The sequence below is a fragment of the Hypanus sabinus genome, chromosome 1 (genome assembly GCF_030144855.1).
Source record: "Hypanus sabinus isolate sHypSab1 chromosome 1, sHypSab1.hap1, whole genome shotgun sequence".
Classification (NCBI taxonomy): domain Eukaryota; kingdom Metazoa; phylum Chordata; class Chondrichthyes; order Myliobatiformes; family Dasyatidae; genus Hypanus; species Hypanus sabinus.
Window position 1 is genome coordinate 61,813,581 of NC_082706.1, and position 5,872 is coordinate 61,819,452.

Below are 5,872 nucleotides of genomic sequence, written 5' to 3' on the forward strand. Positions count from 1 at the left end.
ATAGGGAAATCATAGGCAGTTTCTAGATTAGGTTACATTGATGACACAGCATTGTGGGCCAAAGGACAAGTAATGTGTTGTAGATTTCTATTTTCTATGTCAAAGGCAGCAGATGGGATTAGTTTAGAAGGACACCTAGATAGTATGGGAAGGTTGAGCCGAAGGTTCAATGTCAGTGCTGTAAGGGAAGGATTCTGTTCCAAACATCACCTCTATTCCCCTCAATAGATGCTGCATGACTTGCCAAACTTGTTGAAAATTCGCGTTCAGTTTCGCTTAGCATTCCAGACAAAGGATGTTTTGTACTAGAAGACTGCAGGAGAGATTCATCATGATTGAGGTGGTTTATGTCCCATAAGGCCTTCAGTCATAGGAGCAGAATTAGGCCATTCAGCCCATCAGGTATTCCGACTTTCTGTCATGGCTGTTCCAGAATTGCCCTCAACCCCATACACAAACCTTTTCGCCATATCCTTTGATGACCTAACTGGTCAGGAAACGAACAACTTCCGCCTTAAATATACCCATAGAAATGGCCTCCACCGAAATCTGTGGCACAGTATTCCACAGATCCAATGGTTAATAATAGTTTTAAAAAATATCCTCCTTACCTCGGTTTGAAAAGTTGGCCCCTCAAATTTGTGGCTGGGCCCTCCAGTACTTGGTAGCCCCACCATTGTAATTAGCCTTCTCTCGTTCTCTCAACATTCGGTAGGTTGGAATGAGATTCCCCCCGCACCTCCAACGCCCGCCATTCTACTGATTCCAGTGAGTACAGGCCCAAAGCTGACAAACGACCTTCATATGTTAACCCCTTCATTCCTGAATTATCCTTGTGAACCTCCTTTGGACCCTCTCTGAGGTACGGGACCCAAAACTGTTGACAATACTCCAAATGCGGCCTGACTAGATATTTATGAAGGATCAGCGTTATCCCCTTGCTGTTATATTCACGGGGCGAGTTTGGACTGTGTAAATCTCCAGAGGGATCTTGCAAACCAAGTTGATAATTCCCAGGTAGTGATTCCAGTGTCAGGCAGGTTTCAGTTGTATAAATCTCTAGTTTAACCACATATGGAGAATTGCATTCTAATACAGGAATAATGCTGAGGTTCTGGATGGTGATTAGGCGAGGCTTAACAAGATGCTGCCTGGATAAGAGGAGACTGGACAATCTCGGGTAATTTTCTCCGGAGTGGGATAGGTGAGGGAGGTCTAACAGACGTTTACAGGAATGTGAGAGCGGGTCAGAATGGAGAGCGGGCATTTTTATTTTCTCTAAGGAGGAAATGTCTAATACCACAGGGCATGCACTTCAGGAGAAAGGGGGAACACTATCTCATTGGTCCTTTTTGCACTAATTAGGTATTTTTTTGTAATTTAGTGTAATTATGTATCATTTCATTACACAGATGCTGCTAAAAAGAATTTAGAAAAGACAATAATGTTAAACCTGGCAACACACACAAAATGCTGGTGGAACGCAGCAGGCCAGGCAGCATCTATAGGGAGAAGCACTGTCGACGTTTCGGGCCGAGACCCTTCGTCAGGACTAACTGAAAGGAAAGATAGTAAGAGATTCGAAAGTACCAGGGGGAGGGGAAAATCCGAAGTGATAGGTGAAGACAGGAGGGAGTGGGTGAAGCTGAGATCCAGAGAGGTGATTGGCAAAAGGGATACAGAGCTAAAGAAGGGAAAGGATCATGCGACAGGAGGCCTAGGCAGAAAGAAAGGGGAGGGGAGCACCAGAGGGAGGTGGAGAACAAGCAGAGCTATGGGCAGAGAGAAGGAAAAAAAAGGGAGGGGAGAAAACAAAAATAAACTAAGAAGGGGAGGAGGGGCATTAACGGAAGTTAGTCAATGTTCATGCCATTAGGTTGGAGGCCCCTCCTCCCCTTCTTAGTTTTTTTTTTGTTTCCCCCCCCCCTTTTATTTTTATATCTGTTGCAATCTGTCCCTGTGGGTTCGCTGAATGGTATTAAAAACCCTAGGCATGGGCTGTCTCAACATTTCATTCTGAGAGTTGACCTGTCGCACATGGGAACAGATCATTGGATAGGGAAAATGTCTGCAAGGTACGCAAGGTACCTGTTAGGCAGGTACCGCAATGTGGAGAAAATATTGAACGCGTTCATTGCCGTCAGTGGAGTTCCTGGTGAGTGAGCAGATCAATTCCTGTTCGGTATTTCTATGTATTAACGGGTGTGAACCTGTTTATCATCATTTTACAAGCTTCCAACTATTATCATTGTACAAATATCCGTCCGGTATATTGATCCTGTCAGTTTAAGAATCTGCATTTTTTCGTATTTGATGTCAAGCTAAAGTAAACCTCTGTCCCTCTCTCTCTCACTTACGGGATCGACTCGAACTTTGTTATCCCTTTAATAACAGCTTGTCCAGAGTTGCGGGACTGCTGGGGAAGGACAGCTGTCTGGGAAAGTGTGACTGGGAGGTTTTTAATGGAACCTTGTCCAGATCTGTCGTAGTATTGGGGAGGGGAAGCTCTCCGGGCGGGTGAGGCCAGAAGGGTTTTAATAGGTCATTGCCCAGAGCTGGGGATTGGTTGCTCTCCTGGTAGCGGTGACTGGAAGATTTAAAGAGACCATGTCCAGTTGTCGTGGTACTGGGGACAGGGAGATTGCCGGGTAGCGGTGAGTGGAAGGGTTTAATGAGACCTTGTCCAGAGTTGTCCCAGTGCTGGGGACGGGCATCTCTCCGGGAAGGTGCTACCGGGAGGGGTTTACATTGTTATGTTCACTATTTCTGAGTCAGTGATGAGAAAGAATCGCTGGTCCCGTGTTTACGTCTCCCTGTAGAGTCTGTTACAGTTGGATTCCACTGTCTGTCTTTTAAAAATTGGGTCCGATCTGCTGAACGGATCTGGCAACGTGTGTTATAGAATTGAACTGAGCTGTAGAGTTAATCCATTAACGGGGCCACTCGCTGTCAGGTTACTAAGTTGTCCCAGCTCTCCTTCTGAGATCCGTCCTAAATCGGGACACCGCTTCGTCCTGAAGAACCGTCTATGCCTGAAAAGAAATTCTGTTCAGTTCTATGGATCCTGTTGAGTCCCTCCTGTAATTTGTGCGTGTTGCTCCCCTCTGTATCCCTTCTCAGCCCCATCAGGTGCTGAATTTCCAGGGGCCTGGTTATAGTCACGGATAAATCAGTGAAACAGGCCTCGTCAGTGACTGGAACCGTGATGAGCACCGATCGTTGTTGTTCATGTAGCTCGTTTATATCGCCAACGATTCCCCCACACATCGTCCAATCTCCACACTGTAGGAGGAAGGTCAGAAACAGGGTGACCCGTGCCTGATGTTAGATTATCAGCCTCCGGCGCTGCTAATCACTCTCTCTGTCCCCAACCCCTCCCCCCACCCTACCAGTGAATTTACTGGCGATTGTGACCCTGTCCCGGGGAAGGTGCGGCCTCTCTATCTGCACCACTCGCTACCATCGTGGCCATGGCAGCGGCGGATCTACTGACCATTGTCAGCGAGGACATTTTGCGTCGAATCAATCGGAATTACTTCCGGTGGAGTTTTCTGAGCATCACCCCTGTGATGCTGTGACGTAGTGACACACTGCTCTGTCTGCTTCACCGTCACTTTGACCTTTGACCGGTTTGTCGCCATTTTTTCCGGAAGCTGAAAACGAAATATTGTACCGGGAAAACTGCGGCTGTGGTTCCAACAACAACCGGCGTACTGTCCTGTCTGAAAAATGTTCCCCGACACTTCACAGAGAAACCGCGGAAAATCATCGACAACGTTCCATGGTTCTGTAAGACCAAGGACAATGTTTTCGCCGGTTGGGTAGGATATACCTGGCTCGATATTGTTTTAATTCCGTTCTTCCCTTTCGCTGGGATCCTACTGCTCAACGCTCTGACAGTCAGCACATTTTAGTGACCATTCAGGTCTGTAAGTGGCTGAGGGTTCAGAGAAAAGGGGAGAACCGCAATGACCTGGAGCTGGAGAGCAGGAGGAGGTCTGTGGTTTTACTCTTCACTCTCTCCAGCAGCTTCATCCTCCTGCGGACGACACGGGTTGTAAATGTCATATATTATCAGTTCTGAGACAAAGGATTCGATTTCAATGATTCTGAACGGATCTATCACTACGTAGGTGCTTTGCTGTTGGATATCAGCTGCTGTACGAACACGCTTATTTATGCGGTGACTCAGTCGAAATTCAGGGAGCAGGTGATCAGCCATGTGAAATATCCGGTCACATCGCTCCTTCAGTTCATTAATAAAGCTACGTCCAGAGCACAGGCCAGAGGCGTCCGCAGTGTCTCCAGTCCGGGCTCCAGCTCCTCGCATTCTCCGCCGGATCTCCCGGGTGTTACTGTCTGACGGATTAGCGAATCGACCCTTCTTGTTTTTACCCCCTGCTCCCATACACCCAAAAACTTTTATGTATTCTGTATAGACGTCTATTTTTGAGGCCATTATCCCAGCCTTCGTACAATAAACCCCTAAATCCTAGACCTACAAACCCCTTAGGTTCTGATTTGCCACGTGGAAATTACTTGCTAAGTTCAATCCATATTGGAAACTTTAACAGCTTTTGCAACTCAGCTGTCGTCCACCACAACGCGTCCGTGTGCAGGAACCCATCCGAGGAGGACATGTAAACCAATACTTTAAATATGATATAATGTTTGATGAGTTTCAATCAGTAAATCTGACCGACTGCTCGAGTTACCTCTTTTACGACTGATCAAAACCAAAGGTGAATCTGAACAATTACATGGAAAAATGTACTCTACCCACTGTGAGCCTAAATAGATGGCAACAAATTCCGCTGTGTATACTGGTAAATGGTTGGTAAATTGGTTCTTTATCGTTACCTGTAACCTAGGCTCAAAAACAGCCACACCCACATCCCAGTAAGTTATCTTTTGATTCCTCTTGAACAATGGCTAAAATATCATAATATTTTCCTTAATATACCGACGAACCAACATACTCTCAGACATAACTAGAGGACATGATTTGAGAGTTAGCGGGCAGAAGTTTAAGGGAAACACGAGGGGGTATTTCTTTACTCAAAGAGTGATAGCTGTGTGGAATGAGCTTCCTGTAGAAGTAGTAGAGGCCAGTTCAATTGTGTCATTTATGGTAAAATTGGATAGGTATATGGACAGGAAAGGAGTGGAGGGTTATGGGCTGAGTGCGGGTAGGTGGAACTAGGTGAGATTAAGGGTTCGGCACGGACTGTTTCCATGCTGTGATTGTTATATGGTGTTATATGGTTATAACAGAGTCCTGAGACTTTATTAACCTCTGTGACCTAAAATCAACTAGTCATAGGCAGAACAAGGTGGGGTTTCAGAGAACGTGACAGAGGTGCACATTGCATAATCCAACAATCCCATTTTCCCAGCATGATAAGATCGCAGCCACCTAAAAATAAAAACACTCTTCTTGTGATGTTTCCGACAGTCCTCTAACATAATTTCAACAGGATGATTTCTTCGTCCCCTCAAGTTAATGAATTATGTTAACAAAAACTGCAATTCCGCAATTGTAAGGGTAGTTGTACCATTTCAAACAGTAAACCCGAAACAACGGATGAGCTTTCTGCAGCGCAACTCAATCTTAAAGAATGGCGAGACTCTCATATGTTGAAGGGGTGGAGCGACTGGGCTTGTATACAGTAGGATTTAGAAGGATAGGAGGGGATCTAATTGAAACATGTAAGATTATTAAGGGATTGGACATGCTAGAGGCAGGAAACATGTTCCCGGTATTAGGGGAGCCCAGAGCCACAGGCCACAGTTTAGGAATAAGGGGTAGGCCATTTAAAACAGAGTTGAGGAAAATCTATTTCACCCAGAAAGTTGTGGATCTATAGATTTC